The sequence below is a fragment of the Nothoprocta perdicaria genome, unplaced genomic scaffold (genome assembly GCF_003342845.1).
Source record: "Nothoprocta perdicaria isolate Ctin4 unplaced genomic scaffold, notPer1 scaffold_14, whole genome shotgun sequence".
Taxonomy (NCBI): domain Eukaryota; kingdom Metazoa; phylum Chordata; class Aves; order Tinamiformes; family Tinamidae; genus Nothoprocta; species Nothoprocta perdicaria.
The window spans coordinates 5,615,699-5,640,865 of NW_020454538.1; the positions used below are offsets into that span (position 1 = coordinate 5,615,699).

At 41.6% G+C, this 25,167-nt stretch overlaps 1 protein-coding gene across 1 annotated transcript in view; it reads left to right on the forward strand.

The window, feature by feature from the left end:
• The first annotated feature begins 252 nt into the window (after nt 1–252).
• Nucleotides 253–25,167, forward strand: part of AFAP1 (actin filament associated protein 1) — an 89,053-nt gene continuing 64,138 nt past the window's right edge. Inside the window, exon 1 of the mRNA XM_026034174.1 lies at nt 253–304. The gene's annotated coding sequence lies outside the window, so the exon portion shown is untranslated. The remainder of the gene's footprint in view (nt 305–25,167) is intronic.

Genomic DNA, 25,167 nt, shown 5'->3' on the forward strand with positions numbered 1-25,167 from the left:
GCTTTTTCAGCCTTTAGCAGTTGATACTTTCCAGGCTTGTTCTGACCCTGAGTGTTATTTTCACTAAAGAAGAGTTAATGCAGTTATTTTTTATTTTTTTTTTTCAGGTATTTTCTGCACACATAAATACTGCAGAAGAAATAAGTGGCTTTCTGCTCTTAATTGAAATAATGGAGCTTTCTCAGATGGCGCAGTCTGTTACTTCTTGTGGGAATGTGTGTGCAGGCTTTTGTAAGCCTTTCTTTGCGAACAAGCTTAGAAGGTGGTGGCTGCTTTTCAGCATACAAAACATTATTAACACTTCGTAARTGTATTATTTTTGTTCATTGTGATTTGTTGGTGTGTTTCTTCCTACTGCCCTTGGTCTGGTTTTAGAGTTTTACTTAAATTTGCAACAATTGGCAGTCTTAGATTTATTTCACTGTCACTCAGACCATAACACTGCTTTTTTTTGAGCTCCCTTTGCTGTGCTTGTCCTGCCATCAAGTGCCAATTTCTCTCCTTCCTTTCCAGGGCCCCGACAGCTGGCAGGTTCTCATTTAATGCTTTCCTTCCTTGCAGGCAAAATTGTAGCTAMCTGTCAGGGAATAAGAAGCAATTAAGACAGGCAAAATTGCTAGGGTGGAATTTAGCTTCCTTTGTGGGTGTTTGTGTGTATATATACACAGAAGTATATGTATTATATATATACACACACACTCAGACACGTGTGTGTATATTTATACACAGAGACACACAGACACATATGTATTACATATAAATGCACACACACAATGTGTATGTAGGTATAGATGATATATCTTGGAGCCACCCCAGCACACAGGTTTTCTGAGGTAAGTTACTAATGTATATTTACAGTTGCTTSCCTAGCAAGTAAAAGATTTAGGCACTGAGATGAGAACAGGTAGGTTGAGGGCCARGAGAGGGTATGACCTGTAGTTTCTGTGCCTCTTTTAGCAAGCAGATTCTTGGCAGAAGCTGCCTGTGCACCAGGTTTGGGCAAAGAGGCTGGGAATGCTGTGGAAAACGTGCAATAACAGGTGTGCGAGGCAAATGTTYAGCCACCGTCAAATGCTTTTAGCAAAATGTGTCAGAGTGAATCACGGGTGTTATCTAGCTGGCTGTGGAGGGAATGACCAAGAGGGTTTTCCTGCGTGTCACAGGTTCGACCGGCTTCGCTGCCCCGGGAGCTGAGCTCCCAGCCCCTTCCCAGGGCACAGAGCAAATCCAGCCCAAAACCTGGCTGGGTTTCATCTTCTTTCAGATGCTGAGAGGCTTCTGGCAGCTGAACGGAGGGTTTGACAGACGTCCCGGGTGGTTTTGGAGGCCGCTGTCACCAGCTGCCTGCCTCGGCCCTGCTGGAGGTGGTGGAGCTGGCAGCAAGAAGGAGGCATCAGCTGCTGCTCTGCTCACCACCGCATGGCCAAAGCAGGGCAGGGAGCATGGAGAAGGCTAAAATACAACTGCTTGGAAGCTTGTTAAGAGTTCAGAGCCCCGAGCAAGCCAGCTCCATCAGGAGAACAGCCATAGAAGTCCCCCCCAAGGGTCAAGTCCCGTAGAGTCCTCACAGTCCTGCTTCGTGTGTGCACAGCAAAGCAGCTGGGACCAAGAGGAGACATTGCTTCAGCTGCACGAAATACATGGCCATAAATGTCATCTTGTGGTAGGGAGAGGCGGGTGGCTGCTGGGGCGCCGCTGTATCAAGTGTAGTTTGTGCCAGCAAAGCTTAGGATGGATGAAACCAAAAGCAACAGCCTGCGTGGAACATGGGGTCTGTTCTTGCGAGCATGGTCTGTGCTCGGCAGTTGAGTTGAACAGTTCTTGGAGGCTGTCACTGGCTGCAGGAGATACAGACAGAAGGAAAATGTACCTTAAAATATGTAGAGCTAACTGATTTTTCACCTCTCTTTCCAAATACAATGTTATCAAAACCACACTTTCGAAAAAGAGGAAGATTTCTTGGGGGAAAAATAATTGTGTTGTCAGCCCTCAATCCACACCATGTGTTTGCAGTTAGGAGCATGAAGAGGTTGGATCTCCTCCACTGGGGATGGTCGGTGCACAGGGTGTCCTCCTGGAAGGACCCTCTGAAAGGCAGTCGGGACTAGCTCAGGCCACAGCATTTTGTTTTGAGCTTAATGGGAATGAAATCCACCCGCCGGTGGCTTGGGGAAAATACTGGAGCGGGGCCAGGGGTGAATAATGCTGAGTTCAGTTGGGTGGGACCCCACCTGGTTACATAAAGTCATATTTCCAGGGTTAGTTAGTTAGCACTGTTGGAAAAATGATATTAAGTAAGGTCTCCTTTGAAAGAAAACATCCAGTTGTGGAGGCCTTAAAAACAAAATGAAAAACAAACAAACAAACAAAAACCTAACTAGAGAAGCRGTTTTCCACTTCAGCAATTAATGGGAACAAGTCCCTGAATATGCAAACAACCGAAAGTGCTCAYCAAAACCCTCAGATAAACAAACCAAGAAAACAAGTGTCCTCTGGGGAAGGAAAGAGCCGTTCTCTCGCAGGGACAGTTTGTCCCTCCATGGGGCTTGGGAACTTRTTTTCTGTCGGCCTTTCTTCCCTCCTTGGTTCTGCTTGTGCAGCTTCCCGGGCTCTCCCGTRCCTCCGATTCCTGGATCTTGGCTAAATGCTGAAGCGAGTTGCTGTAGTTGGTGGCAGTGAGGGTGGCGCTTTGYGTCGGGCCCGTGTTTGTCCTGCTCAGCTGAGCGGAGCCTCAGCGACCAGGAGTGGACCAGGCAGGTATGAGACAGGCCAGCCTGGCAKGAAGCAGCCCTGCCAGCCCCGAGAACTGCTGTCCCCGGACAGCTCCATYGTGCGTCTGGTCCCAGAGCCGACCTGGGTTGAACCTTGTCCAATGTACAGAAGAAAGGCAACAACTAACTGTGCTCTGACTCAGGTTCCAATTAATGTCTTGGTAACTGTTGTTCCAGTCCGACTGTCTGCAGTGACTGTAAGGGTTGAGTCCCATTTGGATCTTCTCCTTTGCCGTTGTTTATAAAACTTGGAGGAGAGGTTTTGCATAAGTGAGGAAGCTGAGTGGAGGTGTCACCCCTTTGGCCTCATCTTCAGAACTCTTCACCTTTTTCTTTCCTCTTGCTATTTTGTAATCCAGCTGGAACTTTTGAAAATGTTGYGAGTGTAAAAGTTCTCTGTAAGCAGGAGCTCTTTGAACCACCTGAAGGAAATTGCTGGCATGTGTACAAGACTCGCGGTGCTGTCTCCCCCAAAGGAGACAGCTGAAATATTGATCACATTGCAAGGAGAGCAAAGCTGTGGGGTCTTCTTGAAGAAGGATGATGTTATGGGATTTTAGACTTCCTCAGTCCTTCTCCTTTTTCCTGCCACTCTAATCGCTTTTTTAGTATAGTGGGAATATCTCTACTGTTCTTGAACATGAGGCTTCCATCCTTGTTTATGATCAGATCACCTAAAAGCTCCAGGACCAAAATGCAAGCTCAGATWAGCCCAAAGTTTGTTGTGTTTTGGAAGAGCAAAGGGTAAAATCAGTCTTTGAGACCTGGGGTATTCTGAGATAGGTTTTTTGACTTATCAAGCCTTACAAAAAAGCAGCTGCTCTCAAGTTGTCATTCTGCCAGCTTTCAAGAAAAACAACCAAAAAAAAAAAATCCCTGCCAAATAGGGATTAAGCTTTAGGGACTGAGCCTGTTTTAAGTAGTCACAGCCCCTGCATTCGTGCTTCCTGTGATGTTCCTACCCATTGGGGCAGTGACTTGGAAAGCAGGGCTTATTACAGAGTCTGGCCCTCCCCTCGTGCAGCGCTGTAGGGAAGGGCTGCAGCCTAGTGACTCAGGATCCCAACACCCCAGAGCAAGATCGAAATGTAAACATCTGAAAGGAAGGATATGTGAGGTGCAGTGCCACTGAGGAGCTGCTCTTGGCCAGGAGACATCAGGTAGGTGGTCCAGTTGGGCCCAAGCGTTGCCCCAAGGCAGTGTGGCTGGAAAGCCCTTGCTGAACACCCTGCTTGAGCTTTGCAGCCAGAGAAACGTGTGCCCTTCCATAAGCCAGTGATTTACACAGAGCACTGGGTACCCTGGAGCATCTCTTTACATGTAAATAACTTATAAAATATTAATGACTTCGTGGATGGGAGAAGGAGAGGGAACTGGAAATGGCAGATGTACAGAGAGCAAGAGAGAAGCAAGTTGTCTCCTTTAAGCTTAAAACAAACACGTAGTAAAGTTGTGAGGGTTGTGCTRCACTGGTTGTATCTCTCCTCAGTCCTGCTAATGCCTCAATGCTCCAGAGATTTCAGTGCAAAACCATAATCCAATTTCACTGTAATGAGGTTCATAGGAGAGGGGAGAGCATGTAAGAATCAGACATCACTCCCCTTTTCTCAGTGTAGTTGCACTTGGTTTATAGGCCCTCATGTTAACTGCTGCAACTCAAATGATCTTAATGATGAGGTCAGGAGCACTTCTAAAAACTGGATACCCTTTGATTYACCAATGGAAGTTGCCCAAATCAGTAGGGAAAAAATTCAAACTGTTACAAGCAAATGATAAAAGCCACTTGCAAAAATAAGTGTTCTGTGGTTGTGATTTCTCATTTAAATTGCATCTTCTTATAGAACTTTAAGTGGTTACTTACGCTGTGGTAAAACTAATACGACGTTAAATAATGTATGCAGTTTTTAATTAAGTGTTTTAATCCGAGTGGTGACTGCGTTATGCTGTGTTTAAAGAACAGCATCTCTGCCAAAATGATTCTTCCTCCAGCTATAGGCAAATGATTTTTGTCATTGACTAGTAAGACAAAGGCYAATGGTAGTGACTCTGGGCCTTAATCATAAGACTGCTGGAAAATCTCTGAATTTCAGCAGAGAGCCCTTTGAATAAGAATTTTTATTGTCTGCTACCATTATCTCCTTTAATATGTAGCCTGTCTGCTGGCTTGCTGCTAGTACTGGAGATTACTAGAATCCGCGCTTTGGAGAATGCTGTTCTTTTCTTTTCTTTATCTGATCGCACCAAGGAATTGAGTCACTAAATTAAAATTCCGACTATTGGGCTATGAGTCCTGGATGATGAAAAGCTTCATCAGCAGAAAAATGCGTGTTCTTTAATTTTAAGCATGAGAGAGCTGCAACCCATCTGTTCTAAGTGTGAGGGCTAAGAAATGACAGTAATCTAGCTAACAACTGTGATATGTATATTAACACATTTGGGTAATTTTGTATTTCTCTAGCTTATTTATCTTCCTTTGTTTRTTTGTTTGTTGGTGGTTGTTTTTTGGGGTTTTTTTGGTGCCTTCTTCATTCATGCACCGTTTTTCAGAATCTTTCAAAGAAATATATAGGAAAAGTAATACATAATTTTATTAACTATTCAGAGTCACAGCTCTTTTGGTGCCTCTTTATTTTTTGATTTTTACTGTTACTTATCTACATCAGATTACTGTCAGCTTCCAGACTGAAGTATTGCCTCCTGAAGGTAAAATTTAAATTGGTGTACGGACCATAACTAGTGGCTGCTTTGCAAAACCCATTTCCAGACAATAATCTATTGGCTTCTAATACACAAGATGCTTCACKGTGTAAGGTGAGCTCAGGCTTATTCTGTTATCCAAGGATGACACTATTACCACTGGACTTTGAAAATATTAAGCTGATTCAACTCCCTTGTGATCGTCCTATCCCAAATATGCGTATTTATTTTCAGTGTTTTGCTTGTTTTTAAGTAAAAACCTGCCCCTTTTTGGAGGCTGTTGGAGGCAGAGAGGCAGGCAGGGAGGACTGCATGGTACCTTACCTGACCTTGCCTTGTCCTCTAGGTAATTGCTTGCCATCCTCCTTTTCTTCCTTCTTGCCTTCCTCCGTGTTTGATTGAGTGCCTGCATCTGCTGCAGGCTTGCGTGCAGGAGGGGTTCTGCAGTCGGTGTCCTGCCAAATTGCTCTTGAAGACAAATGGTGAGAAGGTTGCCTGTTACAAGAGATGAGGCCGAGGTGCTCGAGCGTAGTCCCGCAGACCAGAGTGGTGCCCAGGGGAGTTTGTTCAGGTCTGGTTCCTTTATGAGATGACCGTGGGTACAGGTTGCGTAGGGGATTTCATTTCAGATGATCTTTCAATCATTCTATGTCAAGGGCAAGCAGACACCTCCAAACGTGCCAGGTTTGCAGCCAAAGGCAAAGTGAAGCAGAGGGCTTGGATACTGATAAAAGAGCAGAATGATTTCAAATAGTAGCAATGAGGGGCAGTTCTGAAATAAATGCGCTGTGATGCTTCCCTACAGCAGGTGTAGAGAAGATTTAGTAACGGGATATACGGCTGTGCTGTTCGCTGCTGCAGGAGCTGAAGCTGAACCCGTGTTGCTGGRCTTGGAAAAGCAAGGGGAGCGAGTGCAGTGAGAGCCCTCGCCCGGCTTATCAGCAGGACTCGAGGAAATAGCTCTGCCGTTCGTTAAATGTTCCTTTCTGATGTGTGGTGACCTGTTACGRCATTGGTTTTCCTGATACTCATTTGACAGTCTCAGTCCAAGAATGCTCTGTTGCCCTCCCTTTCCCTTCTCTTGGGGCAATGGGATGAAATCGTAGCATTTGCATGGCAGATCGGTTATGTTTTTCACACCTGAGTTTTGGGACTAGAGAAGAAAGGCTCTTGATGAGGCCATGACAGGAGGATGTGAGCTGAAGTCACAATGAAATGCGAATGTATTTCTATGAAACAATATTTTGCCAACCTTGAAGATTAGCACTTGAAAATCCACTTTCAACCCGAGCAGAAACATAATTTGTTTCAACCTATCAGCTCGTATACAGAACACACGGAGCTGTAATGCAAGGCCACTCATCCAAACCATTGGTACTGGAAAATTTGGCGTGTGACGACGCATCATCACATACTCTCTGTGTTCACGTCGACTGACTGGAAGAGCAAGTTGGAAACCAGGAAGGTGGCACGAGCTCCATGAGCTCCCCTGGGATTGACAGATTCCCAGTGCAACACGAAAGGGCTCCTCGATGGAGCCTTCTTTATTTTGGTTAATGGGAGCTGCAGAAAACTTCAGTCTAGATGTTTCAATGCTTCATTTCCATTCCCTGGAAAACTGTTTGAGCAGAGATAAAGGATGATCTATACATGCTTTGTAATGCTAGCACTATTAAATATAGGAGTGTGAGTTAAAGAAAGGTATGACTATTCAAGCTTTTATTTATTTCTTTATTTTTACATTTAAACAGCTTTCTTGTTACAGGAAAGCTATTTTTCAGTYGCATTATAGTTAACATGGGATCAGATTTTCAAATTAAATGCACTTGAAAGCTGATATGCACTTACAGTGGGATACATCCTGCCAGACTTCAGACGTAGGCAAGAGAGCGAGTCTGTAGCTGACCTTGTTCCCTCTAGACTTCTCTTACMGTGATGGACAGAAACGGGCTTCTCTAGGATGTAATTAATCTGATTTGTGCTGGCTGCCTATTTTGGGAAGCCTGCGTTTCTCCATTGATCGTGCAGGGAGCCTGGAGCGACCGACTCAGGTATAGATGACTCCATTGTAAGCGCTGGCATTTAGTCACATGAATGTCACCTCTAAAACTAAAATGGCATTCTGCTTTACTTTCCACCRTGTGGAATGAGTAACTCTTAAGTGAAAGAGCCTATTTAGGAGGTTTCAAACAAGCTGCTTATTGTTTGGATTTGCATAGATATGTGGAGTACTTATATTCCTAATTTAGCTTTACTTGGTGCTTGCAAAAAAATTGGTCATGACACATTTGCATTATAATGTTGTGAAGACTCACAGGACTAAATGAAAGCAGCCTGGAAGCAGAAACTTGCAATCTAAGAATGATGGCAAAGACAGATTCTTGGAAAATGTGCTTTATGACTGAATTTCTTAGCTGTGTTTTTCTGAGAATCACTGTATAATGTTCGTTCTCTGTTTTGGCAGAAGTTTGCCTTATCAGTGACATATAATACCCATTTACCAAATGTTGATTCATTCAGCTGTGAGGTTTTTATTATGCTGTTTTGCTCAGTGTCTCACTAATAAAATATCTCCCATTTGGATGGCTGAGATTATTAAGACTGAATAGACCAGAAAAGAAGTAGGCTTTGGCTTTGGAAAGGACGTATGTGAGTAGATACAGATAACTGAGAAATGTGACTTTCTTTAGCAGAATATTTTGTGTAAAATATTATATTGCAAGCATTTAGTGTCACTATCTTAAAAMTAGTTCAAGAGTTTAAGCTTTTTTRTCTAAATAATGTAACGGTTCCTCACTTTTTCAGACTGAATAATAATTACCTATTGTGGGTGCCTTCCCAGAAAGATTCCTTGACCATTATTGTTTGAAACACGGTGACTGCTGAATTATTGTAACTTCATCATTTGTGCTGAAAGAAAACAAGGGAAGTTGCCTATGGGCAGGACGCAGAGAGGTGCAGCCTTCATCAGGAAGCTCTGTTCGTGTTCAGGTCACGTTCGCTTGAGCGCGGACCACCACGGAGTTGCTGTTTAGGTTAGGCCGGCGTGCATTTACATGCCCTTCACCAGGGCTTAGGATCAGCCGAGCAGCTGGAGTGTATGTTAACATTATGCATTAACCACAAAAAGGAGATCAAGCTAAATGAGGGCATCAAACCGTAGCAGATATTTTTGTACTGCTCTTGAAACTGTATCCAGTTCCTTAACAAAACACCACACGTTGCTACAGATGGAGATAGAAAGGGATCTACTGTAGATATCTACACAGCACTCATTAGCCTTGTATCTGACAAGAATTGCAGTTATGTCTTAGAGATTAAACGTTAGGTGCAGCAAAGAAGGTGCTTCCCTTTCACTGTTGACCTAAATATAAAGTCCAAGCCTTGATTTGGAAGAAACTAGTTTGTAAATAGGGCCAAGCAGGGTATAGGTAGGTGTTCATACTGCTTCACTGCGTAAGGATATTAATGAAAGCTGCTTTGAATAGGGTTTCTTAAAACTAGTTTATAAGGAGACTTCTCTTATGAGAAAGCAGTGAAGTTAGAGCTAGAAATCTAGTTCGAGCTTACTTGAGCAAGTGTAATTCTGGCCTGTTCAGCCGGACTGCATCAAGATAGCACAGCTGGGACGTTCTCTCTTGTAAAAGGGTGGGAGCATCTTTAGGTAGCCTCATTTGCTGCTGTGAGAATGCTTGGGGGAAGCCGGCACATCTCCCTCCCTGTTAGATGACTGGCTAGTTCCAGCATCAGTGTCCTACTGGATATACGTACATATGTATGTGCCTGTGCATGGATGTGTGTGATTACAGGACCCCTTCTCCGAGTGGAGGGAATCATCATGGATTGTTACCTTGGATGTCACTGTTGGTTTGGTCAGGTGCACCCAGCCTGCTGAAACACTCCCTTTCCACATGATTTGATTCACTCGCTGCTTTTCCTATGAAAATCCAGTGTCTATCTGCTCTGATTTGGTGCATACCCTTGTCCTTTACCTTTACTGAAGAACTACTTGAACTGTTTCCCAGGGACTTCTCTTTAGTTGAGGTCGGCTGAGGGAAGCCATATGATGCACCCARCCTTGTCTACCTTTGCGCTGGACGCCCAAATCCCTGCCAGTGAGCTGCCCAAGTAACATATATTCCATAGGTGGAATATATTCTCTACGGTGGTCTGATTCATTAGTTAATTTAGGCAAATTGCCAGTTTTCAGAAGCCCGTGGTAGAGCTGTGGGGTTTTACTYGACGAACAGGAGCACTAAGTAGAGCTGAATAACGCTCCCCACTGATACGTTGTTTTAGTTTGAGTCGTGGGTAAGGAGGACATGGTTATTTAAATTTTATTGTGAACAAATGGTCTTGTGCATAAATGCATGAGTGTGTAGTGTCTTGCATTACCTCCTGCATACATTTAACCTGCATAATAGCCCACAACAGATTGGCTACTACAGACACAGTATCGTATACCAGGGAATTGTGACCGCCAGAAGAGATTTCTTTCTGTTCTTTCAGTTGTAGTTCCATTTTCTCATGTACTGGAAGTACCRGTGTTATCCGTCATATATAGATATAGTCCTTAAAGGTGTGAAGTTTTGCTTTTACTCTTTTTTTATTTACTGCAGGTACTTTCCATGGTGCATATGGATTCCAAAATCTTGCTAGGAAGTAGTTTAAAAATTTTGGACTTGCTTTTGTTGCTGCATGTCAGCACGAATCAAAATGCTTGTCAGCAAAACTATGTACTTACCACTTATGTTATTTGTGATTCTGAGAGACTTGAATAATGTGGTTAAGCCATGCTTATTTGGGAACACAAAAGAGCATAGAACATCTGGAGGACAGTCTAGAGAGTTAAAATACTTTGAACAATTACATTGAAGTGAAGGATGTGAATTACTGTGTGTTCTTCTGTTATAGTATCTGCTTATCTGCTTTCAGTCTCTTCTGCTTAATTCTCAACTAGAACCTCTGCAAAGCAAAGGGTAGGTGTGATAGCATGGTGCTTCAGTAATTTGCTTAAAAAAGTCTCTGCTGATGTTGTATTTATTTACATTAAAACAAATTTCAAAAGGGAAAAATAATTAAAACATGAAACAGTACTRAAGTGCTTAATTCAAAGGGAAATATTCAGAATGAACGTGAACTTTACTGCTCTTTGCATGGTTGCTTTGTAGCCTTTTAAAACTACCGAGGTACGTTGTTATCAGACAGTAGCTGCATTCCACAGAGATGCAGGATAACACACGTAGCTGGAATGTGCTGCCCTGGGGAAAAGCAAACGGAATGTCAGCCTCCTTGCAGCTATCGCTTCCTTGCRGCTGTCGCTTCCATATCGCCTCCATTAATGCCACCAATAGCCTGATTGCTATAATTAGCCTAAATGTAGGCTAAATTATAGGCTAAATTATAACATTTAGGCTATTGGTGACATTCTCTTCTGTAACTTTAGTGGTTTAGTGCTTGAATATGTTTCATATATAAAAATACACTCACAAATATTTTGCATATATATTCAATACGTATGAGTGTTTTTTTTTTTTTTTTTTTGTCTTCAGATATTTTGTTACTAAATGGTCTATCCAGCACAAAATTTCTGTATTCAAGCCATGCAAGCTCCCTGAACCTGAGTAGCCTTGTTTCACAGCAGAAGAAAAATAATAAAACTGTCCCCATTCTTCTTTCCGCGTGGCTACTGAGTCCTTAACATAAAGGAGGTGCCGTAGGAGTGTGGACCTGGCATGCCTAGGGATGCTGTTGAGTTAGGTTGCATCTTTTCTGCCCAAGTCCAGGGTGCTCAACCAGTAACTTGTCAACCAGGAGGTGCTGGTCCCCTTGCCTGCCAGTAGCCAAGTTGTGCATCCACCTATAGAAGAGAAGGAAGTTTATAAACACATGAGTTATATGTGTGTATATCCATACATGTACATCTGTATTTGTGAAATTTGGAGGTCTTTTCCAACCTTAACCACTCTATGGTAGCTATGTTTGAAGCTAGGTCCCCTGGAAGCATGTGGTAGGCTGGGTCTGTGGCCTCAACTGGGTCAACCAGTACCACAGAAATGCTGATGAGAACATGGTTTATCATATCCTTTTAATTAAAACTCTTAGCCACATCAAAATTGTCCTTTTCAGACCTTTATGGGTGTATTAATTTGATGATTTGTTATAGCTAACCTCTAAATAACTGCTGCCTCTTCCACAAGTATCAAATTCCTGAAGAGCTTGATTTCTGSCTGCTTAACCAGCACTCTGCATAATCAGGTCTAAATCATTAATGAGAAACAGTTATTTCCTTCAAAAATGGTATATCATGTTATAAAGCTCAAAACTCAGACAGAGAGGGTTGTAAAAACAGATGTTATTGAAGCTCTGCTCCTTCTTCGTTACTGGTAAACCTTTCAAACCCTACTGGATTAGGAGCTCTGACCTGCCCGTTACGGGCTGATAAAGCTACCACTACCTGTGTGTGGACAGCTGAATGGTGACTCAGCCGCTGAACAGCTACAATGTTTAAATACTAACCAAAATTAGGGATCTTCTGCATTAGCGTGGCTGTTTCAGTTCAGCAATGCCTCGTCAGTTGATTGAGGCCAGCACAGATACCCATGCACGGGCAGGAGGCTGCAGTATTCCTGCAACCATGCCAGGGTGGGTCAGAGCCCTAAGAGATCCATCCTATTCACTGAGATGAGTTGATTTTGGATGGCATCCCATTTCCATAAATATTGTGTCCCTTTCTCCTCCTGCCTCACCTTTTGTGACAGTTCAGGACAGACTGAAAGTTGTCTGTAACCCATTTTCTCCTCTCCATAATTAAGCTGTCGGCTTGTGTGTCCATTGCTTTGCAACCTACTTAGTTTGTCATTTTAGGAGATCAGTGTTTCCTCGTAAAAAACACTTCCATCATGAAAAGATAAGGTCACCTGGGCTACATATATATTGGCCGTGGTTAATACAGACACAAACTGTTCTTCAATTTAAAATGATGTGCAGCAAGGTCGAGAGGTGCTAGATTATGTAATACCCTTTTTCCCATTGCTGACACTGTTTTTGACACATTGTTTAAGCAAAAAAATAGCAAGGATCTTCAACAAAAGCCCAGCCTGAAGACAGTTCCTGCACTCCTTGGCACCCCGTTTGTTTCCTCTATTTGGCTGTTCAACCTTGTTTCTTTCCRTCATTCTGCATTTTGTAAAACTGACGCTTAGGACATAGAGAAGGAGAAAAGCAGCTCTTGTCCCAAAATCTGGGCATGTGGGAAGCGCTCTCTTAATGGGAAGCAAAGCAGCTTCTCCAGACATCTACCATCTGGAAAGCTTATTTTGTCTTCTTGTCTCTTACCTAGATGACAAAGAGATTTGTCCTTCCAAACTAATACTTCCAGGCAGCTAGTGTGTGTATGTGTGTGTTTGTTTTTTTTCTCACTCATGTTTCTTCTTCAATGTGATGAGGTTGGACATGAAACTTGAAGACTTTATTTTTACAATAAAGTCTTTACTTTTCCACAGAGGAGGAAGACCGGTATAGTTACAAAAAGCCTTCCTTGCCCTTCCATCCTCTTTTTAAGCAACAGAAACAACTTGAAGTTAAAAATAAATAAATAAGGTAGTATTCTTCCTTAGGCTGCATTACCTATAGCAAGAATCAACAGGGCTGTCCTCTTTAAGATGTGTACACGAGAGCCGCGTCTGGGACACGTTTGAAGGGCTGATGTTTTCCTGATGCCTAAAAAACAGGCAAATGTTTTACTGGGAGTGTTGTCTGGAAGAGATGTGAAATAATCCCATTGCCCCAAATCACCTGAAGAAAGCCTCAACTGCAGCAGTGCTTGATGGGGGGCTTTGTATTTAAGGAATAGTGAGGAGCACTGGAGAGCTTCCAGAAGAAAGCAGCAGGAGAGGTGGAAGATATGTCCGGTGCAAGGCATTTCAGTTGTTAAGGTAAGAGAAAATTGAGGGACCTGGTAATAGGCTTCAACATGTGCAAAGGCTGCCACAAAGAGGATGGGAATAATATATTCTTCATGTCCACTGTGGRTAAGTCCAGAAAAAACAGCCTTAAACCACAGCAAAGGGGTTTTATGTTACACATTAGAAATACTCTTTTTAGTGTGAACAGTGGTTGAATGTTGGAACAGATTGCTGGGGAAGGTCGAAGGTGGGACAGTCATCTGCCAGGAATGGTGTGAGTGCAGCTGATCTCACCTCGGAGGCCAGTGGTGAACTGTATTCTCATCCGCAGTCTTCCTTTCAGCTTTATTCTTTGACTGAACAAAAAATTATTTATGTGTTGTGTTCTCATAGTTTTCTAACTCTCTTCCAGCCAAAAGAGTGGGTTTTTGTGTGTGTGTGTGTGTGTGTGTTGTTTTTTGTTAATCTGCTGTGTTTTAATAATGGTTTTCCTCTGGCAAATACTTAAAGATGTGTTTAAAAAGTAAAGTTAAACACGGTAAAGAGCATTCTTGACAAGGGTAGGTAGGACTCTCTAAGTGCTCTTGTTAGACTGTCGGCCTCCTTTCTCAGTCTTGACGAGAGGGTGATGGTAACTAACGCAAAAGGGATTTGACACATGAGAGGAACTTTTCCATAGAACTTTATATGTGGAATCTTTCTTTCTTTCTTACTGTATTGCAGTAGAATTCGCACATTTAGTAACGCTGAAACACATTTTTCACCTTTGATATGAGGCAGGATTTTTTTTCTCTCTTCCTTTTTCCTCATCTCTTCTGCGATTCCGTTTCCCTCCCAGTTGCCTCTAAGAAGAGAGAAGCTCAACAAAACCATCGACTGCGAAGTGACTGTCAGGCTAAAGGCAAAGTTAGTCGCCTACCGGGACGTGGTTGCTGGCAACTTCCATTAATTTTTAGTGGCTGGCCATTCTCACTACCTGAGGAGCACAGCTGCTCATGTTGGGGTGCTGAGGGCTCTTCTGCGAAGGACAGTGAACTCAGCTTGCTTAGAAACCTTTGACTTCTTTGTAGTTCTTTGACTTCCAAGCCTGACTCTTGGAAGAAAATAGCAAACCAGCTATTTAGGGGAATAGACATGGAAGAGGCTTCATTCTCTTTTTTTTGGTGGTTCTTTCTTCTGTTTTTGCTCTGTTGCCTCATCCTGCTTCCTTTGGTGCCGCTACAGAGGCATCACTTAAAGTGTTTCAGTTCCAGAAAAGGTTTTACTGTACGGTGTGGTGGTAATAGAGTTTCTAAGAAAATACAAACCTTTTGTTCTTCTGCCTTGTTAGAATGCAGCAGTATCTGTGGCCTTCCCCCCTCTGGTGTGACATGAAAACTTGCAGTGACTTTCACGGTTCAATTACTTTTGGCAGACTTCAGTTCTCCAAGTCAGACCCACGCACTTGTATAAACATAACTGACTTCAAGCTGCGTTAAATATAATCACTTAGCTACAAAAACAAAAAACAGAGATAACAGCGAAGATCAAAATTTCATTTTTTAATAAACATTTTGGGCTGGAAAGGATAATTTAGAATGGCAATCACACACTGCACCCCAGTATTTTCCCCTCTTTGTTCTGTAGCTTTCATGTCTAGTCCAATTGTCCCCCTCCTATTTATCTTTGTTAAATATGCATTTCTCCTACCATAAACCCCACAGAGACAGACTYTGCCTAAATCATGTCTTAAAAAACACACAGAGACACATACCAAGAGGAAATGTGAAGCAAAAATAAATATGACAACATGGCTCCTTAGGATGGTTTATTCTTTAAAGGRTGGTTTATTCTTTAAGTATGCTGAATATTAAATCGAATCCTGAAGGGCCCTATGCTGCTCTCTAGAGTAAGCTTGATATGAGTGGTGAGTAGGAAAAGAAAAGAAAATGCTGTGGAAGGAACGTGAGACAAGAACAAAACCCTTCAAAACATACACGTCCCTTACAGTGCTGTGTGACAGTGTGTGTTTGGTTTATGATATGAGTGAAATAAGAAAAACAGCAACTAAAACCAGTAACAAAAATCAGTGCACGGGCAAAGAAACAAAAATGATGGARCAGAAGATGTTACAGTTTATTAGTTTGAAGAGAAACTGTGGGTGTTTGCTAAAAACACCCTTCCCCATGGTCTTCCAAAGTAATGAATCATTTTACTTTTTGTTTGAAAGTTTAAAAAATTATCAAAAAGAAATAGAAACGCCCAAACTCTGCTTTTTGAAAACGGACACTAAAAGCAGGAAATACTTTTTTCCTTACAAATGAGCTGAGAACAGASTCATCCCTCCTCCAGCACTGCCCAAACTTGGACTTGTTAAAAGAAGCTTCCTGAAATTCAGAAAACCCAGTGACACGTTGCTTGAGCATCACAAGCAGGAATAAGAATAGCACATGTTCTTGGTCTATCTTGGTAACTCCAGCCTTGAGCTTAGAGGCCAAATCCAAAAACACAAACTGTGRCAAACTAATATTAAGCAGTGTTGCCTCTCGTTGAGTTGCAGCTCTGGACTTAATCCAAATGTAGGAAACCCTGGTAGATGTGAATTAGCTGCTTCTTACTCCATAGACTGATTTAAGTCCTACAATTTGCACAGCCGTGAGTTTGTCTGATTCTGTAAAGCCTTGAACCACAGAGCTTGTGCTGTTTGCTATTGGTTCTGCTTTCACTGCAGGCRAGCTGATTGATTTGAACTAATGAATAAGCCAACAGTTAAATGAGCCGTTAWTCCCAGCTGCTAATCTGACTCCCCAGTGAGGATGGAAGGCGGACTATGGAGTTCTTCTTCTTGTGTATTCCCATATTTGCCCAAAAGGACCTGCTAAATTTGTGGAGATATCACCAGAATCCTTTGCAAAGCACACCTGGGTAAGCTGATGGGTAAGCTGGGTGACCCGAGCTGCTAAGTCTGCCTAGTGCTAAATCAGGAATTTTTGCAGCAAAAGCTGTTTTARCAGATATTTAAGGATGGTTTTTATGATGTATATGCCTTGTTTGGTTTACTATATGGAAAATACTAAAAGCAGAAAAGTCTTTAAAGATTTATTTGAACTGCATAACCCATCTGAGCATTTTGTTGCAACATTCTGAGTAAGAATTAAGAAAAAAAGTCAGGATCTCTTCTAGTTACAGATATGGGATATAAATTATGTTATTATTTTCTTTAAGGATAAAAATATAGGAGATTTTCTAGTAATATTGTTGATCAGTTGAGTAATTCAATGGATTTTTGCTCTGTGATCTAATTTGCCCTCCTGACTGAAGTAAAGACATGCAGCTAGAGAAAGCTGCTATCGATGGCATGGCTCTAACTTGCTTTTGGAAGAGATGGGTTTTCTAAGGCAAAAGCCAGATGCAGATGATTAAATGAAAGGGAAGACTACCAAAAACAATAGGATGAGTCTAAATCTGCGGAGCCACCATAATATCTGAGTATCTGGATCACAATTCTCTTGTAATGAGTAASAGGACCAGGAAACTCTTTAGCGTTTGTTACATCCACAGTGAATCAACCCACAGTTTTTACTCATATCCTTTCTTTACTTTTATAAAACAGAAATTGGGTCTGATTCCAGCAATGTAGAAAAGTTTTATGGCAACTGAGTCAAATAACTTGGCGTATTTTAGAGTTTGAGAGGCCACGGGAATGTTTCGCAAAATCTATACTAACGGCTCAGTAATGATGAGGTGACGGTAATAAATCTTACCACGTTGCAAAAAGAGAATCTTTCTAGGTTTTGTTTGAATATTTAGAGGCTGCTTAGTCTCAAGGAGATTGAGGTCATTTTTCCTGCTTTTTTTGGTGCATTTAAAGTGGGGATGGATAATTTGATTACAGACTAGCTGAACTGTTTCTTCGTATCTTTGTTTAGAAAAGTTTGTTTAAAAATAGGGATGTTGGTGGTATCTTTGCATGTAAAAATGAGAATAAATAAAGATAACTGCATACAGCTTTCCTAATCCTGTACTGAGCTTTCAGGGGAAGCGCCAGAGAGGTGGGAGAGAGCAGAGTTTATATGTTTAGGATCGAGGTCAGGAAGGTACAAAGTGCTGTTACCAACTTCCCTGGAAATTGTGGGAGGGTAGCAACTTCAAAGACATCTCCCTGCTCTCCCCTGAAGGTTTCAATGTGAATGTGAAGCCGTATCCAGWTGTTTAATGTGGCCTAGGTGGTTTTTGGCATAAAACGTCATGCTTCTTCTATTAAGCAAATGCATAGGCCATGGGCCAAGTCTGCCCCAGGTTTCTTTCRGGATCCCCTATACCTTTGCTACCGTGATTAAACTAGCCTGGTGTCATTGCCACGTGCAGAAGAGACTTCCAGTTGGCCTGGAGCAGCCACCATGCAAAGAGCTGCAGGTCAGAAGCAACAAATGTGCAAACCTGCAGCTGGTCAAGAGGCTGTGTGGTTTCTCCATCATGTTTCATAGAATTAACAAGAAGTTGGAAACAAACCCCCAAACGTATCCAGCTTATTCATACCGTGACATTAATTGCTAGCTCCTTTTGCTGGCTCTTTTATTCCAGGTAGGAATTAGTGATTGCTTTTTGCATATCTTTTCTCCAGGTGATTTAATGAATCTTTTTCTTTTTTTTTAAGAAGCCTTTTTGTTTGTTTGTCAGCTGCTCATTTCTGTGAGCATCCYTGTCTGCAGGATACTAGGCACCTTWTCACTGGAGCTTCAAGAAAGGAATAGGTCCAGTAATAGCAASAGATTTTCATAAATTTGGAAAAAAAATGAAGTTAGGGAAAAGAGAAGAAAGAGCAGACTGAGGCCAAGCTTTGGAGCTTAAAGAAAGCTATATTTACTTCACAACCTATCATTTAAAATATATAATAGTATCTCATCATGCAGTTTTCTCTTTGTGTTGTATTTTTAGCTTTGATTGCTCTTTTTTGTGGCATATAATCTGAAGTAATTTTAACTAGCACTCACATAATAAACAGCCCACAGGTTTTTCATTCTTGAAATTCACATTTACCCATTACTACTTTTTCTGTTAAGAATAATTTTGGTTTTACTCACAAATTGATCTACTTGTGTCAGATGAGCATAGGAACTAGACTGAATACTTTTTCAATAGAAGTCAAGAAAGAGAAAGGAAACCTGGACCACACAACCACCACTTAGAACTATTATTATTATTATTATGTATCATAAATTGCGCTTGCTGAATATTTTTGGACTGATCGGACACCAAACCTTCCATGAAATTTTAAGACTTGAAAATTGAGTCAGGCATGTCGTTTGAAAGATTATAGTTGAAAATTTGGAATGATTAAATTTTTATGTGTGTTTGACTTCTTGGAAATTACTCTGGTTTTTAAAGTCTCCTTTCAACCGATAGATCTACTGCTTAGTTCAGACAGTTAGGAGATAAATGGCTTCTGGCAGGTCAGCTGGGTTGTCCTTTTTTTTCTGTTCTGAATACAAAGATACATTATCTAATKAATGCCCATCTGAAGAGACTCAGTTAGTACTGGATACTCAGGTTATTCACTTCTAAATTAGTAGTTGAAACACAGCCAACATCAAACCCTTAATGTGGCTGAGGCTGCTTATAGCTAGTGTGAAATTCACTGAGTCTCATCCAGTTACTGATGGACACCTGTAATAAAATACTTGGGTTACAAGTGCTGCAGAAAATGTGTTTTTGGTGGGTTTAATTAAATACATACATGGCAAAACAATGCAATTTCTGAGAACATGAAAACCCTTTTTACTTAAAAAATGGTTTCCCTAAATCTAGTTTGAGCTCAAGTAGAGCACCCTCTGCAGCTTTCCCGTTACTTTATCATGCTGTACTTGCTGCGCTTACAAAGAGAAGACTTCAGGATTCAGGACTAGGGAAACCCTAAAGTAACCCTCGTTTTAATTACTGTATCCATGCCTGCATGAGTTTGCAGTGCCCTGCTCTGCTGCTGCTATTGCAAAGGTTGGCCTTTGCTGTAAAGTATCTAGTGAAATTTGGGGCTGTGCAGTTGGATAAATACTGAAGGAATGTCGGCACAAGAATTTGGAGGCAGAGCAGCTCCYTCTTTTGCCAGCAGACCCCAGTTAGGCCGGAGCTGGCACAGCAAGAAATTGCATCTTTGGGTACATTTGCTGGGAGGAGGATTCCAGTTAACTCTTGGATTTGCTGCAGGTTCTGCAGATCTGCTCAGAGCAACATTTCCCTTTTCTGAAAGAAGAAGTCTCCTGAAGACTCAATCTTTTATTATAATTATCTCTGTGATCTAGCGAGGACTTTTTTTCACTCTTAAAACCATATAAAAATAGTACTTTATGTTATTGGAGCTAATACTATGTTCAAATTAATGTTTTTGTTTTATTTAGAAAATGTTCCAAGCCAAAGGCAAAATGCCCCAAATTAGTTTATAAAAAAATATAATCCAAAGAAAAGATTGTCCCCTGGATAAAGCCCAGCTCTGGGAACTGAGGGAATTAGATTATTCTCCTAACTGGCACCAGCTCCTGCACAGCATTTGGCGGATAACTTGGATCAGACTTAGCTGTAGTGTTTATGATTAAGTGGATAGGCTCAGGTTTCCAAACATGTTAATACATAATGATATATTAACTGATATTAGAGGCTAGTTCTACGAAGTGCTGAGATCTTCGATCAGTTTGAGATTTTCAAAATGAATCAATGAGACTCTCTTTATAAAGATATGGTGTATATAAATATATATATATATATAAACTGGTATAAAGACACAGACTTCAGTATCTTTCAGTTCATGAAGTCATCTGCTTCATAAAGACACTTTGATGCCAAAGAACAAAATGCATACAAAATGCATTGCTGTTGAAAAGGCACAAAGCAGCCAAAAATAATACCAGAACTTTCTTTCTCTGACTTTCCAAAAATAAATAACTTCTATTCAGTATAAACACTAAAATTAGGGAGGTAGTGCAAGTTAAAAAAAAAAAAAAAAAGCTTTATTTTATTTTGAAGTACAATAGAAATTAATTTCTGCTTCATAACAAAAAAAGTTTTTGCGGTAAAACATAGAGATTATTTTGTAACAGATGCTTTTAATTTGTTTCTAATGAATCTGACTTTTAGCATACTCATTTTTCTGGGATCTTACTGGAGGCCGCCCGAGCAGAAAGTTCACTTTTCCTGAAAAGTCACACTTCCTTCTGGATATGAGTAATAATGTGCATATGTTTTTGTAGTAAAAATAAAAAAAGATTTTTTWAAAAAAGAGTAACTAAAGGACCTCTCCAAATACAAAGGGACTGCCAAGAAGCAGATATTTGCTGGTAAAGTACATGGGAAGTTTCCAGAGCATCTTTTTCTAATCTTCAGTATTGCATCGTTCTGATGTAAAATAAATTGTTCTTGTGACTTGGAGGCCAGAAGAAATAACGGTGGAGCCAGTTGTGCTCGCTCGCCCCAGCTCAKGTTAGTGGGACCTTCCTCTTTCCATCCCATAAAAGGCTGCTCCTTCCTGGGCCTGCCTCCCTCAAAGCGGGATGTGGGACATTAAGGCAATAATAAGATTGGTTAAAGGTTGTGGAATCAAATATTTCTGACCTTGCTGAGGTGCTCTCMGGGCAGACGCAAAGCTCTGCTCATCTCTGCCCTTGTCAGAGTGCAAATGGCCAGGGAGCAGCCTAGACCCAACAAGTGCGTGGRGTTAAGGTGCCTCAGTCCATCTGCGTGATCACCTTGGCATAGCCTGCCCTTCCAGGAAGCTTCTTTTTAACCTCTGATAAGACAAWAATCCTATTTGGTGCTCGCCCAAGGATCCAGAAATATTAGGAAAAAAACATAGTCTTTGCATTCTGCTGGTGTTTTATATTTATGCATTCCACCAAAAAAAAATGTGTAAAAACTCTTTTTGTTTGTTTAAGATCTTGCCCTTTTGCTGACTCTCCTTGTGCCTTTCAGAAGAATTTGTAGGAATATCCCACYGCCCTGTTTTATACCATTCTCATTACACTTTTACCTTTCCTGAAACAAATGGCCATGTTTCTCCTTTTTTTCTGAATCAAGTCCACCTGTTCTTCTAAACGTTTGAGTTGCCTTTATCTGGCTTCTTTAATCAGCATGTGGCATTATGAGACTTGGAGGTTTTTCTGCTCCATTGTTTGCGTTCCCTGTTCTTCCATTCCTGGTATGTGGAATGTGGGGTACCTGATGCTCCCTGGGAACGCTGTGCTGCCGTGCCGATATTGCCATACTTCTCTCCCAGTTGTTCCCTCAATAAACTTCATCTTCCCTTCACAGGCTTAACGTTGTTAGGATTCCTACCATGTGTATTGCCTCACAGGGTTTTCTTATTTTTTTTTCTTTGATTTGCTTTTGCTCTCCCTAAAGTCCTTAGACTCAGCAGCTTTGTTTAAGTGGGAAAGGTTTGAAGATACATATTTACTTWGAAAAACGTCAGCATTTCTTAGATTGCTTTAGAAGATTAAACCCTACCACAAGTACCCTTGACCTTTTCTGTATCACTTACTGCAGAGAAATACCCTGTAAATGGGGATAAATAGCAATTTCTTTTCTTCTGATGCCGGGAAAGTGAGAAAGGACTGAACAAATAGGACAGATGTATTTGGCTGCTCCCTGGCAGACCTTTGGGCTCTTACTCTGGTTAAACACTTTAGCAATACTGAGTTTCTAACTGTCTTGATTTCAGCTTTGTACAGCTGGGAAGTCATTAAGCTATTAGATGGCATTTGTGAGAAGTCTTGTGTGTTTTGATATGTGTAGTTCAAAGAACACTGTAGAGTAAGGCACAAAACAAAAGGGATAAAAGGAAATACAACTTACTCCAGTTCATCTACTGCTTCCTGGAGGCTGATGTTTGGAGTCCCTTCGTGGGTCACGCTGCCTTGTCATCCTCTGTGTCTTGGGAACTAAGGTGTTTGGCACACTCATGATTTCATTACTCCTTAAACTTTCTTCATAGACTTTGCAGGCCTTTTTTTCTCTCAGTACAATTTTTGAGTTACTGAAGTTTCCTGAAGCAAAATGTTTTGCCCCGGTTTTGGGCTGAGGAACGCAGCTTCTCCCAGAATGTGGATTCTCCAGGGRAATGTTAAGGGCAGCAGTTACGCTCAGGAAGTACCCGGTCTGATTGTCCGCCACAAGTCGTGATATTTGAGGCTTGGAAGGTGATCCCTGCCAAAATGCCCTTTTCCAGTTTTGAGATACGCTCTGAAAAATGCCACTTGAGTGTGGTAGCTGTCAAAGAGCAAGGTTTTTAAGGCTGAATTTATCCGATGGCCTCAGCAAGAAGGCGAGGGCCTCACTCTTCTCTTTTCTCTTTGAACTTGAAACTCTGTTGACAGCATCGCTCCACCAACCGCCTGCACGGGTCATTGAATGGGGCCTCCCAACACGCTCCAGGAAACAGACACCGAGCTCAGAAGAGTGACATTAGCTCATGACTGGCCCCACGTGACTAGGGCTGTCTAAGGAATGGGGTCTTGCCCTAAGCCTGAGGAGAACTCAGTTCATTCTGGTTTTACCCTTTATTTTTCTTGTGGTCTTAGGCTTTTCTCCGCTGTCACTTGCTACATGCTCTTTTTGACTGAAAGAAGGATAATTAGCAAGAGCACTGTGGTGGGACATGGGAARGGGGGACTCCTAGGCTTGCCCTTGGCTCTGTGAATCTGGGCTTTAATGTTTTTCCATCTATATATAGTGAAGATATCCAGTCTCCCATCTGAAACCTCCTYGACAGGGAGGCTCCATGAATATCCATGCAGTTCATTGAAAAATAAGCGTGTGAGACTTTTCCAAATGATAATCAGACCCACCACCTTGTATTGCAAGCTCCTTTCCACCCTTGCTCTTTCTCTGTTTCAGAATTAATTCTGAATTTATTTGTAATTAAAATGTTGCTCTGAATCACCGGGGCATTGGAGAAATTATCTCAACAACTGCCAACATTGAGTGGATTTCACCATTGATAGGAATTGTTAGGCAAAAGATGCTTGAAATTTTTTCTCAAAGAAATCACATATCCAGCATGGATACGTTGGATGAGCCTGGCTCACCTTTCCCAGATGAAACCCCAAAGCAGTGCTAGGAGAGCAAAATAGTTAATGGAGCTAAGCACTTTCTGAGATACTTGATGAACATTTGCTGCTTTACTTCTCACTGGAAATGTTGCAAAGGCGTTTTCAGAATCAGCATCTTCCTCATAATTAGCCTCTTGACTTGGCTGTTAAGTCAACTGTCACCGCTTCGGTATCTGCACTGAAAGGAAAGCTGGTTTTGTGGGTGTTTTCTTTGTAGTGCTCTTTAGAAAAGGGGGGGCAAAAAAGCGTGATCATGGGAAAATGGATAAAAGCAACAGAGGACAGAAAACACAGGAAAAAAAACGTACTGTAAGTGCGTGCTTGCATCTTTCCTATAAAGAAATCATCTTAAAGAGATAAACATTGTTATTTTTTTTCATCTTGCATTATTTTCTTATGAGTGGGTAGGTTCCCTACAAGCCTGTGCAAATAGGGAGTCAGAACTTGAAAGAACTGGGACACAGGGCAGCATTTTATCCTGTAGTAGTTGTTACTTTTAGCCTCTTATTTGCTATAACTTTTAAGCTCATAGTATAGCTTTTGTAAACTGAAAAATAACAAACTTTTTATTTCTGATATGACCTTTCTTCATTGTGTTTTCAAACAACTGGGCAGTTATGTGCCATTAGAATTCATCCAAAAGTTTATTTTACAGCTTTCTTTTTTACTGTAAATACTTTCTAACTCACAAAAGGAGGCTATTAATGGTGAAAAGCACAAATTGTAGGGTGGAAACATTTTTAAGAGAAGACTTTAAAAATATTTAATCTGATAATGTTCATATAAGAAGTTTCAAATGTGGCTCACATGAGAAAGAACAGATTTCTATCTCAAGAGTTTTTCCCCTGAAGCCTGTGAAATTAGGTTGTCTCTAAAACCATTAAGTTGCAATTTTTGTGTAGGGAATACGTCTTGGAGACTTTCTCTGGATTAAAGGCCACAGATTTAGGTTTTGTATGAGAACATTAACCTTAAGGCCTCTTATGACTTAGTATACGCTTGGTTCTTCTCATATTTCCCTCTTTTAAGCACTGCATTAATCAGATGCAAATAGCAAGGTATTAGGAATAAATACTCCAGAGGATAAAATGCAATTCCAAGTGTTTCCTTAATGTCCAAGTTTGGCAAGCAGCCTCTAGAAATTAAGCGAGGAGATGTTATTTATACAAGCAAGATCAGGTCTGAAGTTTTCTTTATACTTGCTTGCAAAAGACCTTTTTATGTCCTTTGCAAGAGAGTTTCACTTGAGGAATTTATTTTTTAACTCTTCAAAGGGTGAATGGGAAGAAGAAAGAGGGAAAGAAGAGGGGAGGAGGAAGATGGAGCTGGGAATTGCCGGCAGAGCAGCTGAGTCTCCCTTTGTCAAGGACGGTYCCTGCGGCAGCTCCGTGTGCGCTGCAAAGGCCTTAGCACGCGCGGCCTCCTAATTATCTGCCATTTCGAGCCAGGCAGATGTTGCACGAGCTCCTGMTTCGAGCAGCAGCCGCCTGAATGTCCAAGTGAGCAGCAGCGGAAGCAGATGGCGAGATGAGGACGGCCCCGGGGCGGCTCCTGCCTTTGTGCAGCCGGGGCTCCCCGAGGGCCCCGAGACCCGGCCCCGCTGAGCACCGGGCACCTTCTGTGTGGGCTCAGCACGGCCTGTGATCATATCATGCTATAAACTTGTTGTAAACTGAAATCTTTATTTTTTTTCCTTTTTTTTTTTTTTTTTTTTTT